This window comes from Mesocricetus auratus, unplaced genomic scaffold, assembly GCF_017639785.1.
Source record: "Mesocricetus auratus isolate SY011 unplaced genomic scaffold, BCM_Maur_2.0 Super-Scaffold_100015, whole genome shotgun sequence".
NCBI classification, from domain to species: Eukaryota; Metazoa; Chordata; class Mammalia; order Rodentia; family Cricetidae; genus Mesocricetus; species Mesocricetus auratus.
This window is the reverse complement of record NW_024429198.1, coordinates 34,155,511-34,170,865: the sequence shown is the minus strand read 5'-3', so window position 1 is coordinate 34,170,865 and position 15,355 is coordinate 34,155,511.

The window sequence follows — 15,355 nt, the reverse complement described above, 5'->3', positions numbered from 1 at the left end:
CTGGTAGACTCTGGGCTCCTTCCTAGGACCCGTCGTCCTCTGAGGGCTGCTTACCATACCCAAGAAGGAGTGGAGAGGATAAGGAATTCTGTGCTGGGACCCATGACTGTTAAAATTCAGAAGTATCACCAGAGCTGCTTCTAGTCCCTAGAAGTACAGGAAGTCTGTGATGTGGGTAACCGGCCTCCCAGCACAACTGCCCAGGTTTAGGAAATGGCTCTCAGGTATAGATCTCACCATGTTCCCTATCAGCCTTGTCCACACCTGTCTAGGGTTACAGAATGGAGAGTCTGACAGCATTTCAGGGTCTGTACCGGCTTTGGTTTCTTGAGTCAATTACAATGCCTAACCCTTAGTTCCCCTGTCTGTAAATTTGGGACAAAAACAGTTCTAGTTCATGGGCACATCCTAGGATTAAATGTGGTGATTCATATGGCACACAGGTCACCGTGACTGCACACATGTAAAGGGTGTCCCTTATGTAAATTAGGAATCTGCACTATGGGGAAGGCCCAGACTGACTCAGCTGTCTTCCTTTTCTGTATTTGCATACTGAAACAGCTGTATTCATCTCCTGTATCTGCATGCTGAGTCACTGTAGTCTCTCTTTGCCCTGACCACATCTGTGCCATGACAGCCGTCAGCTTGGCTGACTCGGCGGATACAGCTAGCTGTGAGCCCCAGTCTGATCCCTTGTGCCTCTGTTTGTTGCCAGGAATCAGGGTTCACCTGGCCCAAACCTCCACAATTAACCCTCCTCTACGTGATTCATTCAACCCTTAGCACTGTCCTATGGTGTCGGGGGAAGGGATAGAGCTCTCTGCTCTGCTCATGGACTGCAGCCACTCTGCTACAGTACCTAGGATAGCTCTTCAGACCTCCACAGCAGAGTGTTCTGTTAAGGCTAAAAAGGACTGCTAGTCGAGCAGGAAAATGCCACCTTCCTCCACTTGATACCGTCTCAGAGTGCCTAGCCCTTCCCCACACTGAGTCTGCCCACACCAGCTAGACTATCAATCTGAAATGGAGTTGAACATCTTACTGGCAGCGTGAAACCCACAGCCGGTCCCCGTGGATCCAGCTAGTTCTGAAATGCTGCATGTCCCCAACTGAGGTGTAAATGCATTTTCTAGATTCCTGTCCCACTGTGGTTTGGACCAAACCTGGACTGTCTCTGTGGGCTTGATTTAATCATCTATAAAATGGGGTTAACTTCATCTGACTCACAGTATGGTCTTAGATGTTCATTTAGCTGAAATTTTGGGATGTACTTAGCAGATGAATCACATGATTGCAGAACAGAGTTTGATTAAGCAAAGGAGAGATTTCAGCCTGAATCTACCTCTTGCTCTGTAAACCCATGAGTACCATGCACCTTTAATGTTGTTTTAATGGGGATGAGGCTTTTTTTTCCTAAACAGTTAATTTAATTCCTCTTGCTAATGATACCTGCTCTAAAACAGAAGGAGCAAGCCTCAGGACAGAGGTGGGAGGACAGAGGTCCAAAGTAGGATGCAGCTTTCTGGGAAGGTATAGCCTGCTCTATTACAGTACCCTGGGTAAGAGTATTGATTTATGTTAAGTCTTCTCTCTTCCTTGACGCTTCCTTGATGCTTCACCCTGTATCTTCTTCCTGTTCTTTGGGTCCTAAAGACTTCTTTAACGGACTCTCCTCGTGCCAGTCAATGAGCTGGTGGTCCCTCCCTGAGGCTGGTGATAGCAGCCTCAGAACAGCTGCTATTACAGACTGTGAAAGTCTAACAGAAAAGAGAAACAGAAACTTAACCATGTCGAAGTCATCAGTAAGAACCTCCTTCTACAAATGACCCTGTTGTTTCCCTCCATGCAAGTGTGCCATCTTAACTAAATTTCACTTGAAAGGCAGCTTAGAATCTTCTCTGTTTGCGAGAGAAAGGATTTCAAATACTTGGAGCGGTAGAAAGGCAATTCATGTGTTGCCGGCACCACACGGATCTGTCTCCCTCATGCATCTATATCACCAGCCAATGAGGGAGGGACATCTGCTAATGAGTTGATCAGCTTGGGAGCATCAAGTCCCTGTATCCCAAGAGTGGAAGTACTGCAGCAAAGCATGTCTAACATGTGTAGTTGTCAGAATGGCACTGTCTTTGTCTTTGTATGTTCCTTAAGTCTTCCTCCTTGTTCTTTTAAAATAATGACTGGTGATGAGAATCCTAAAATGTGAGAGGAGAGAAAGAATGTGCACAAACAATGGTGGCATTAGCATAGCAAACTGTTGGTGGCTACTACCCTGGTTATACAAACCATGCTGTTTAAATTCAATTTTTTGTATTGAAATGATGGTTGGTATAGAATGGAATGGTATCCAATATAGTACTACTACTAATAATAACAATAATAAAATAACAAATAATCTGTTCTCAACAAAGAATGATACTACCACTCATGGGTCTGGAAGAAGAGTCTCTGAAATGGCTGAGATATGCCCTAAGAGAATATCTAAGGGCAGTTTTGTTTGTGCCAAATGCAACAGCAAGACAAGCAAAGGTTGAGGTTAATGAACACGGCGCTATCTATTGAGTGAGTCTCCAAAATATTAACTCCTTCCTAATGAAGTTCGCACAGTCCTTACCACCCTGAACCCCATCTCCACTCTCTGGCAACCCCTCGTCAGCAGTGACTATCCACACAGCTTTTAAATGTGTCTTCCATCTGTAAGAAGTGTGTCATTCCCTCAACTTCTCCTGCCCCAGCTCCCATGCCACCCAGAAGGCTTCCCTGGAGACCCACCCAGCACCACCACAGCCTTGTCTAGGCTTGGGCTGGGGTCAGCTGGAGCCCACAGGCAGGGTCTCCTGCTTGGCATCAGGATGCTGAAATAGCAGCATTTGACACATTTAAAACTTGCTGTTTGTGCAATCACTAAAACTGCACCATTAGCTGGATTTTCAGATTGCATGAGTGCAGATCATTAAGTGTTATTACAGTATTAATTATTAGAAATGTCCTGTACTGCCCAAATTAAATTGGGATAGTCAACGACCTGCGCGTTCCCAATACCACGGATAATTTAACCGGAGATCTGCCGCTCCGGGTAAGGTGTCTCTACACGTGGCTTCAGTAATTTCACACTAAGGACTAACATAGTACTTTCAAGAAAAAAATGCATCAATCAGAGCTTAATATTTTCCTATGGTAAACTTCAGAAGAAAGCGAGGGAGGTGGACACTGATGTGGAAGTTGCTGGCATAACAGGATTCCTCGATACAGAAGGTTAGCTAATTCCAGCCAGCATTTGCCACTACATACTTCCCGGCTGTGTGATGATTCAGTGTAATCTCTGTATCTAATAGTCAGTTTAGTAGCTACAAGAGGAAAGTGAATGTGTTTCAGTATTTAAGGCCAAGCTACTCAAACTTAGATGAACATTTTAGGAAACAATTTTGAATAGATACTACACAATTTAAAAAAAAAATCCGTCAAGCCCTACCATTCACTTTCTTGAGAAGAGATATATTCCTGTGGGAAGAGAGGCCAGCACCTTCCACACAGGAAGGGAGGGGGCCCCAGTAGAAGCAGAAAGAGCCTAGTTGCTCTTCTCCAAGGCAAGTGTCTCTGGGAAACACTCAGCTGCTTGCCTACAGTCAGATGCTGTTATCATTTCTGTGCCATGTAAAATTGTATGTAAGACTAATTTATCCCTAAGACAAACATTATTGATGTGTATAAGTAATTGTAGCTCAATGAAATGGTTTATTTATGATTTAAATGTTTACTCTTTTGTATACCAAATTCCCACACTAGCAAAAAAAAAGCCTCAAACAGCTTTCTCATAGAGATGTCCTGTTCTCAGGCAAGCACCAAGGCCTCACCATTTGCACCTGGAAGACTTGTCTGTGGAGGACACATCAATTGTATTCCTGATCTTAACTCTTCCGCTCTATGTCCATATAAATGTTAGGTCCTTTTTCCTAGGCCCCTTCTCTTTCCAAACATGAGTCCCCACAGCCTGTTTCTGGCCATGGGGATGATAGCCCACACACAATTAAAACCCCATTTTAGCAACAATATTGTTACAGTTCCAATACTGTTACAGTTATGATGTCTTGGATTGCCCCTCAGATTGTATTTTTAAACAGTTGTGATTTGCAACCCCCCCCAAAAAACAGTTGGGTTTGAAGCTTAACATCAAATAGATATGGCATTTGAAAGCTTACTTACAATAAATCCATAGAAATTACCCTAATGCTGATACCCCAAAACCTGACATAGTTTGAGTTATTGAATGGCATTCGGTGTCAAAAAATGATTACAATAAAATAATGATTACAATAAAAATGATTACAAATGCTCTGAAGAAATATAGGAGGTGACTGGTTTGTTAAATTAAAATAAAACATCAAATATGTACGAGCATAATGAAAGATTGCAATTTACACTAGCAGTTGCATATTGAAACACCAAAAACAGAAACATCAAACAATCAGAAACAATTGAGTAAATATACACAGCCATGTTAAAGGTAATGCATGTATGTGTATAGTATATTACACCATTATAATGAAACTTGTGGCAATTTGGACTTTCATGACTAACCTGAAATTTAGTAATAGTCACGGTGAATTTTCCTCTCTGGAAGTAGCTTCACTTCACTGAGATGACACTGCTTACAGCAAGCAGCTTCCAGCCAGCAAGTAAGAATTTGATCAACATAGACCATGGCTTCCCTAAGAGCAGGCTCAGGGGTGGCAGCAAGGGCTGGAGGCAGAGAAGTTAGAGTCTGTTTCGTAGCTTGACTTGATTGAGGTTTGCAGAACAAGAGTAGGAGCTAGCCATGGCCTTCCAGCAACTTCCTTAGTCCCTTCCAGGCATCTCCATGTTGTTCAAAGCAGGGGGCTGTGCTAGTCCTCTGAGAAAACAAACACACCAGCCACGTGCTAGTCTCTGAGCAAACAAGCACACCAGCCACAGCAATGAACATCTCTTGTGTGCTTACACAAGGGCTCTTCACCTTGGGCCCGTGGGACCAGAGTCAACCTTCTTTCACTGATTTGTTTGAGGTGTTTCCAAAAGGCACAAAGGTGTATGGACCCCAAAGTGGAGGGGAGAACCCACACTAGTGACAGCTTGGGCTCTTACTCATTCCACACAGGGAAGCCAACTCTGAGGTTTCTCCACTATGGGGACTTAGCCCCAGCAGACGTCTGTCAGACTCAAAGACTCAGAACCTCGCTCACTTCTCACCATGGATAGCAGAGTCTAGAGTACCCGTCCATGAGCACCCCAGCAGCACGCACCTCAATCTGTGGGGAACTTCCTTTTTCCTATCCCTTCTCTCGATCTCTCATCCTGCCGTGGATGCTAGGTAGTAAGAGGTGAAGTGGGCACCCTGGGTGGTGGAGAGAGATGGGCTGAAGGTGTCAGTGTCGCTACAGGTCTGTTATAGGCCACACTCAGGGGTAAAACATCAGATGGTTGGAGTGGCACCTCAACTCCTCCAGGTCCTGCAAAACCAGACGAGATGTGGAGAGGAAGGAAGGAGATGAACAACAAAACAGGTCTGAGGAACACAAACAGGAGTGACTGATGGGAAGCTAAGAGCTTCCCCTGCTCTATTTCCTCAGCCTGACTGGACCATGATGCTGGCCCTTAGGGATATCAGGGCCACAGTCCTCTATAAGCCCCGTGCTGGACCATGATGCTGGCCCTTAGGGATATCAGGGCCATAGTCCTCTATAAGCCCCACGCTGGACCATGATGCTGGCCCTTAGGGATATCAGGGCCATAGTCCTCTATAAGCCCCATGCTGGACCATTAGGCTGGCCCTTTGTGATATCAAGGCCACAGTCCTCTATAGGCCCCTAGCTGGACCATAAGGGTGGCCCTTAGTGAGATCAGGCCCTCAGTTCTCTGTAGGCCTAAGAGCTTCAGACAGAGGTCTGCCACATCTTTCTTCTTCCATCTCCATCCATTCCTGGATACATTGCTGGCGTTCTAATAACATAGAATATGATGCTCTCACACACCCTGCTCTTAGCTAAATTTTAAACAAGTTCTCTACACTTGGGAAAAAACAACCAAAATAAGGTAATCAAAGTAAGAATTGCCACCTTGATGCTTTCAGTCCAGGGATCCTTTCTGTCAGTCCCCAAACTTCTTTGAAACTGTTTCCACGTTTATCAGTACCAGGTTTCTAGACGTCACCCACTTATGGTGGGGATAGCAGCAGCCTTTCAGAGAACTGTCCCTAGCAAAAGCAACAGGAACAGCCCAAAGTCAGTCCTTCCTGAGTCTGCCCTCTCCATGAGAGCCATTCATAGCCCATGCAGGCTGCTTGCTGCAAACACTAATAGTGTTGCCTGTGACTTTTAAAAAAATGGAGAAGAAATTAAGCATAAAAACTTGTTAAGGCAAAGTTGAGATTACAAATTTAAGCACAAAAACGTCAGCAAATGTGAATGTCGATGCTGTAATTGTAGCTTTCGCTCAAACTCATCTCACATCCGGGTTGCATTGACTGCAAGCTTAGAGGTCTAATTAGGAACTTAAGTTGCTATGGGCGATACGGATGAATACTTTTATTGCACGTGCATCTCGCGGCCTCACATCTTCATGTGGAGAGCACCTCGAAAGTAAGAATTCCTTTCCATTCATCGTGTAAAGTACCAGAGCAGGCTCAACAAACACGCGGGAACTCTGGGAAATGCTCAGTCCCTATTCTCTCATAGCATGAGGATCAGGCATGGGTTCCAATTAGCACCATATGTTCCTTTGTGTACAGAATGGCTGCCCAAGGGACATCTACAACGTCCAAGTCCCCACACTGTCTTACATTCACTCCCAGAAAGTCCTTGCCCTGACTGGCTCACACCAATTTCGGTTCCTCCTTTAAAATGATTTATTTGCTTGTATTTTATGAGTATGAGTGTTGGCATTCATGAGTTCATGTGTGCCCCAGTTGGTTGCTGTTTGGGGAGATTGGGGAACCTTTGGGAGGAGAAGTCTTATTGGAATAAATGTCACGGGGTGGTCTCGGGGTGTTTATAGTATCACTCCACTTCCTGTTTGTTCTCTGTGTGCTGCGTTTGCATCTGAAGGTGTGAGCCCTCAGTTTACTGCTCCAGGGGCCATGCCCGTCAGCGGTTGCCAATCCTCCCTGCCATGACCCTATTCTCTTAGAACCACAGACAAAGTGAGTGCTTTCTTCTATTAGCTGTTTTTAGTTGTGTGTTATTATAGGTACAAAAGAGGAACTCTCTCGTCTCTCTGTATCTGTCTCCCTCCCTCCCTCCCTCCCTCCCTCCCTCCCTCTCTCTCTCTGTCTCCCTCTCTCTCTCTGTCTCTCTCTCTCTCTCTCTCTCTCTCTCTCTCTCTCTCTCCAGACATTGATTGCCTATAGCTCTTTATCTAGGGCAAGGTCATATGCAATTTCCATATCAAATGATATCATTATTGCATATTTCTCAGGTGCAGTTTCTCAGTCCTGTCCAAATGATACTACTACGTAGTATGTGACCTATTCCTCTGGCTCTTACAATCTCCCCCCCACCTGCCATTTTCCTTGAACCTTAGGTATAGGACTGTACAGTAGATGTATCATTGGGAGCTGTTGTCCCCATGCAATCTCAGCTCTTTACATGGGATGTGGGATCAAACTCAGGTCTTCTACTCATGAAGCAAGCACTTTACCAACTGAGCCTTCTCCCTGGCCCACACAACCAACTTTTGACATGACATGGTATTGCCTACCTAGACATTGGCTTTCCATTGGGCATTTTAAAATTAGGAAAAAATGTTAAAAGACTTTAAATAGTACATCAAATAAAGAACTACCATTTTTCAATTGATTTTTTCCTTGCGTTCAATTCTGCTTAATATGGTCCTTAAAGGACCTTATAAGCGTGTAGTGTATGCTTAGGATAATTTAGGTGAATTGCCAAAAACAAAAGCATATTTCTAGCACTGTGACAACCATTATGAAATCCTCTAAAATGTCCTGAACCATGATGAACAGCACTCATCACATTTTCGACAACCCTAGAATATCCTCTATGCTTAATGTTTAATAACTTATGTACTGGACACTGTTGGAAGCTCTCCCCTCAAAGTGGGGAAATCTCTTCCTTGGACACAAAGTGTTGCTGTGAGCTCTCCAACCTGCCAGAAGTGTGATAAAGTTTGTGGGAATGTCACAGGAAGACCAAGGTTGGACAAGCATGGCAGCCTGCAGGGAGACGGACCGGGAGGTGAGGAGGAAGGATTGCAGACACCCAAGGAGGTGTTTGTGGAAGGCAGAGGCTTGAAGACCCCACGGAGTAGAAAAAGCATAGAAATCACTATGGATAAGGGGCAGCAGAGGGGACCTGAGCCAAGCAGATCATTCCCCACTCCCCTCCTGGTCCTCCTCCTCCCCTCTTCTTGTTCCCACACTCCTCCAGCTCTTGTTCCCCCTCCTCCTCTCCTCCTCCTTCCACTTCTGTCCCTCCTCCCGGCTTCCTGCCCATCTGCCTCCTCCTGCATCTGCTGTCCCCTCCCGCTGTTCCTCTGTTTTGTGTTTGCCCCACTCTCAAGTGTGCACTGCTGACCCTCGCCATTAGGCTGCACTTGCACTGGCATTCTCAGCTCCCAGTTTGTGGAAACAGTCTGCACATCTTCCTCTCCGCGCCTAACTTCTGCTTGAGCACTGACGTGGGGCCCCACGTGTTGGGGTGAGGTCAAAGTTGCCAGGACCACCCAGATGGCTCTGTCACCCCACAGCAGTAGCCACAGGCCCCCACCTGCCATCAGGGCAGTGTCCATCCACTTTCCATCCTTTCTGCCATGTGTGGCTGGAGATTCCCCCCTCTATGTGCGCTTTCCTGAGCCCTCCTGTGATGAGCTTCGAAGACCAATGGGCAATGAACTCTCCTGAGACTGTGTGAAACTTTACCACCTGTGACTCCTGTCATCGCAGACAGTCCCCACTACTGCCACCACACACACATGAATGCAGGGACTCCTAGGATTCCACATGTTTTACCACACGCACTTGCCTGCACTTGGCCCTACCCACCGGTTGGGGCAGCTGTTTCACTGTGAGTGGGCTCCCCTTGTGTCTTCCCCACCCTGGATACCTGCCCCTGCTCCACCTGTCCCTGCTCCACCTGCACCTGCTCCACCTGCCCCTGCTCCACCTGCCCCTATCTGCCCCTGCTCCACCTGCTCCTGCTCCACCTGCCCCTGCTCCACCTGCCCCTGTCTGCCCCTATCTGCCCCTGCTCCACCTGTCCCTGCTCCACCTGCACCTGCTCCACCTGCCCCTGCTCCACCTGCCCCTGTCTGCCCCTGCTCCACCTGTCCCTGCTCTACCTGCCCCTGTCTGCCCCTGCTCCACCTGTCCCTGCTCCACCTGCACCTGCTCCACCTGCCCCTGCTCCACCTGCCCCTGTCTGCCCCTGCTCCACCTGCTCCTGCTCCACCTGCCCCTGTCTGCCCCTGCTCCACCTGCCCCTGCTCCACCTGCCCCTGTCTGCCCTGCTCCACCTGCCCCTGCTCCACCTGCCCCTGTCTGCCCCTGCTCCACCTGTCCCTGCTCCACCTGCACCTGCTCCACCTGCACCTGCTCCACCTGCCCCTGTCTGCCCCTGCTCCACCTGCTCCTGCTCCACCTGCCCCTGCTCCACCTGCCCCTGTCTGCCCCTGTCTGCCCCTGCTCCACCTGCCCCTGTCTGCCCCTGCTCCACCTGCCCCTGCTCCACCTGCACCTGCTCCACCTGCCCCTGCTCCACCTGCCCCTGTCTGCCCCTGCTCCACCTGCCCCTGCTCCACCTGCCCCTGTCTGCCCCTGCTCCACCTGCTCCTGCTCCACCTGCCCCTGTCTGCCCTGCTCCACCTGCCCCTGCTCCACCTGCCCCTGTCTGCCCTGCTCCACCTGCCCCTGTCTGCCCTGCTCCACCTGCCCCTGCTCCACCTGCCCCTGTCTGCCCCTGCTCCACCTGCTCCTGCTCCACCTGCCCCTGTCTGCCCCTGCTCCACCTGCCCCTGTCTGCCCCTGCTCCACCTGCCCCTGCTCCACCTGCCCCTGTCTGCCCCTGCTCCACCTGCTCCTGCTCCACCTGCCCCTGTCTGCCCTGCTCCACCTGCCCCTGCTCCACCTGCCCCTGTCTGCCCCTGCTCCACCTGCTCCTGCTCCACCTGCCCCTGTCTGCCCTGCTCCACCTGCCCCTGCTCCACCTGCCCCTGTCTGCCCCTGCTCCACCTGCTCCTGCTCCACCTGCCCCTGTCTGCCCTGCTCCACCTGCCCCTGCTCCACCTGCCCCTGTTCCACCTGCACCTCTTCCACCTGCCCCTACTCCACCTGCCCCTGCTCCACCTGCCCCTGCTCCACCTGCCCCTGTTCCACCTGCCCCTGCTCCACCTGCACCTGCTCCACCTGCCCCTGCTCCACCTGCCCCTGTCTGCCCCTGCTCCACCTGCTCCTGCTCCACCTGCCCCTGTCTGCCCTGCTCCACCTGCCCCTGCTCCACCTGCCCCTGCTCCACCTGCCCCTGTCTGCCCCTGCTCCACCTGTCCCTGCTCCACCTGCCCCTGTTCCACCTGCACCTCTTCCACCTGCCCCTGCTCCACCTGCCCCTGCTCCATCTGCACCTGCTCCACCTGCCCCTGTTCCACCTGCATCTCTTCCACCTGTCCCTGCTCCACCTGCCCCTGCTCCACCTGCCCCTGCTCCACCCACCCCTGCTCCACCTGCACCTGCTCCACCTGCACCTGCTCCACCTGCCCCTGCCTGCCCCTGCTCCACCTACACCTGCTCCACCTACACCTGCTCCGCCTGCCCCTGTTCCACCTGCACCTCTTCCACCTGCCCCTGCTCCACCTGCCCCTGCTCCACCTGCCCCTGCTCCACCTGCACCTGCTCCACCTGCCCCTGCCTGCCCCTGTTCCACCTGCACCTGCTCCACCTGCCCCTGCCTGCCCCTGCTCCACCTATATCTGCTCCACCTGCACCTGCTCCACCTACACCTGCTCCACCTGCACCTACTCCACCTGCCCCTGCTCCACCTGCCCCTGGTCCACCTGCCCCTGCTCCACCTGCCCCTGCTCCACCTGCACCTGCTCCACCTGCATCTGCTCCACCTGCACCTGCTCCACCTGCACCTGTTCTACTTGCACCTGCTCCACCCACACCTTTTCCACCTGCTCCTGCTATACCTGTACCTCCTCCACCCTCACCTGCTCTGCCTGCAGAGCTCCAGCCATTCTTCACCAAAGTCTGCCTTTGGAAAATCCCCCAGTTCCAAGTAGGCACATCTCATCTCTGGCTCCATCCTGCTGGCCTAGTTCTGAGCTTTTCACCATTCAAAGGAAGAAGGCGTCATTTTCCTTGTGCTGGGAGATCAAACCCTTGGTGAGTATTTGAAGCCTGCCTCTGATGGAACCTGTGAGCTTGGCATTCATTTAATTTCTTGGTCTCCATTTTCTTACCTGTAAAGTGGTCACAATGGAATGATAAAAAGGTGTTTGACCAGGAAAACAATAACTAAAGGAACAGATATGTCACTCTGGAGTGGGAGTCATAAACTATGGCTGTGCAGCAAAGTAAAGGTAGCACATGCCGTTAATCCCAGCACTCGGGAGGCAGAGGCTGGTGGATCTTTGTGAGTTTGAGACCAGCCTGGCCTACAAAGATACACAGAGAAACCCTGTCTTGAAAAACCAAAGAAAAATTTTAAAAAGACACAGTCAAATCCTTTCTCTAAGAGGGCATGGTGGGTTGTCTGGCCCAGCAGACATGTCCATCTCTGTTTGAAAAGAGGAGTGAGGATTGAGGAAAGAAATAGACAAGAAACGGAAGATATAGTCAGGAGGGCATCCAGTTTATTACTCAAATTTCTTATATACCCCAATTAAAAGTGGGGGTGTGGGCAAAAGACTTCTTTACCACGACACAAAAATCAAACAAACATAATTACCTCTTTAATACCCAAAACTTGAAGTAACCACGCCCTAAACTAAATATCCTGTTGCTTGGGTAAGACACCCATTAGCCACACCTTAGGCCAATAATCCTGATGTTTAAGCTTTCAGGAGCAATAATAGGCTCAGACTCTCTGACCTTAGTCAAGATGGAAATGGAGCCGCTTCTCTGGGCCTCCACAGTGGGTTTCCAGTAAGGATGAAGTTGACAGAGAAGACTGGAAGGATCCCAGAGACCTCTGACCTCATTCCAATATCAAGTTCTAGACTTCATATATAATCTGGGAAAGTGATTCATGTATCTGAGCCTTAGAGTCCTCAGGTAATGCACTGCATATGGCTGAAGATCTAGGAGAGGCTGTCATGAAGGCATCATTCCTGTATATTCCAAGAGCCAATCACTGGTCCTGAGGGCGCAGCAGTGCCAGGCTCACTGGATTCTGATATGCCTGTTGCTGCTGCCCCACATCCAACAGGTGAGACTCAGTCGCTGAGGGTTGGTTTCTCACATTTGAAGCACGTTCCCCAGACTCTGCACAGAGCATTTTGCACAGAGCATCTGTATATGACCTATGTCAACAGAACGCTCATAGAATTCCCAGTGCTGTGGAGCTGCACATGCTGGGGTTATGGGATGTAATAAGGGAAGAGGCCAGGCCACAGCAGGAAGTCTATGCTAACCACAGCCAATTCACACCTGTTAACTGCTGTGAAAGAAAAGGCTACAGAAAACATTAGCAATGCCTTTCATATGGGTTTTTCTCAGCAAGTATAACTTTTAACCATTGATTCTCTGCACTAACATAGACTGAAGTAAGTGAATCTTAAGCAATTGTTCTGACTATAGAGGTTTGTGATTTACAAAGAGACTTAAATAATGGAATTGTTTGGGGGATTATTCAGGATTGAGTCTGAAATGTGTGCTCTGTCTGTGACATTACATCCACACACGTGTACCTTCCATGTAGGTTCATTGACAATTTACCACATACCCATCAGTGCGCCCACACTTGAGTACATGACCATGAGAAAGACAACATGCACTGGCTTTATTGGCACAAGAATTTTCTGGCTGATCTGTCAGTTCTCCACAAAAGTAGGTTGAAGGACACAGCATGAAAGGATGGCCTGGGATTCCTAAGAAGAAACAGGCCACCTACAGAAGAGACTCACAGGTACCAGATAAGGTACAGCATGCTGCCTTGTGCCTATGCTGGAAGATGGCTTTTGTACTCTTCTTCTATCTGCCCAGAATCCAAGCAGTCAGGAAATATGATTTTAGATGTCCCACAGAGGCTATGTGCTGACACGCATGTGCAGAGAGGACCAGAATGGGTTGTGGTTCAGTCTCCAAGGCTATGCTTATAAGGGATCAATCAATAGGAATTCTATATCCTGACCAAAACCAGCCACAAGATGAGGCTCCAGCCAGGCAGAAGAGGCTAAATTATATATTGTTTTTACTGTTGTTTCATTTCACAAAACTGCAAAAGTCCGGGCAACATTTTGTCAGTAAAAAACAATAAAGAATATGAAAAGCCCATCTTCACAGGACATTGGACATTGCAAAACAACCTACAGCTATTATCGGATATATCAAAACTGACAAGGAAAACTTTGGTCCTGATTGGACTATATCTCACACGGACAGCACACTCATCCAGTCCCTCTCCTACATGGCACTGCTCACCCACCGAACCGTAGGTAGCAAGTTTATGAGCTTAATTGAATCTGGGGTATTTGGATGATAGAAAAAAATTGGTGACGTTGCAAAACTGGTCATTAGATTTTCAACAGCAGAGGGACTCAGGGCCCGCGTGGAGCTGGGGAAAGAGTGTGGATTAAATGAGACATTAATTTTTTTTCGGGTACCTTCCACAAAATCTGTACTGCATATTTGTGCTTTCCTGGCACTTTTCCTGTCTCCTGTCATCTTTTACAAACATCCAAGGTCAAGACAAAGAACATTTTCCCAGAAAGAGGAATGCCATTCCTGGGGTTTTCTTTCCCTCCCTCCATTCTTGCTGTGCAGCAGGAACTCGGGTTTAATGTCACTTTGTGTCTTTGTAATATTGCATCAAGAACTTTATGTGTGTGTGTAAACTATAGTCAAATTAGGTCACAGAGAAATCATTAGCAACATTGTTTTTCCCTGTGCTGCCTAAAATAGGAGAAAAACAAATGCATGAAAAGCCAAATAGGGGTCAGAGCCTCAGACACAGATGTGTGAGGGAGCCCCATGTGCACCACCCGACACCCCAGAATTCCCACCGGCACACCTAGCGAAGCTCAGTGTGCCTCTTCATTTGCGTTATACCGCTGCACATCTGCTTGCGGGTTTCCGAGAGACTGTATTTAAAGCATAAAGGTTTGGTATGAAGGGAAATAATTAACATGTTCCTTGGCACCTGGCCCGTGGGGACACCGTACTACCTGCAAATGACAAACTCCCTTCATATCTCATGTTTCTAGAAGTGACTCCTAGCCTAATTCAGAATGATCTGGGTGGTGTGCCCTTCCCCAAAAGACAGTGTGGAGATGTGCAGGCGTGGACGATGGCACATGGAGCCTTGCTCAAGGGCGCTGGAGGTCAACAATCTGTTCACAAGCTGACAGTGACTGGGCATGCTCTCATTTCTCCAAAGCAGCGCACTATGTCTTTCTTTCTGTTCAGAAGTGTTCATATGTGAAACCCCAGGTGCCTGAACAGAAGAGTCCAGACCACCAGCTAAAATCCTTCCTCACTTGTTCTGAGCACCAACACCTTTCCCTCAGCTTTATTGGATGTATTAGATGTCATTTGCTTTGCTTTTTAAAAAATTATCATTAAGCACAGAGAAACCCCCTTCTCCTGGAATCCCAAACCTCTCAAAATGGAGTAGAAGCAGACAGGATGAGAAATATCTCCTCTTTCCCCTTCTTTACTAATGTAACTACTTAAATGGTCAAGCAACATATGGACTGTGTTTGTGTTACTGTTCCCTCTCGTTTCACAATTACAGATTTTAAGAGTAGTGTATTTTTTCTTGACATATTTTCTGATTTATAAAATAATTTTATTCCATTTTAAATTTAAGGCAAACACTGGCATATTTTTGGGTAGTCACTGTCTATCCAACATGCAATTAATTCTCTAGGTGTTCCTAAAACTTACAGTGAGGCAATGAATATCCCTTTCGGGAAACAGCATCCTAAACCCCAGAAATCACATGTTGGCAGCATCAGTGACCAGTCCCTCCCTCTACAAACTGGCAAAGTTTTGCTCTAAAGCAGCTTGCACCATCCAGTCTGCTGCTCCTTGGTTCCCGCATGGTCTATGCAGCCAGCTTCCTTCTGATGGCTCTCAGGTGTTTCCATTGCAATTAGCTCTGTTTTCTCCTCACCACAGTGGAAAAGTGACAGGGAGCTAAAATCCTCC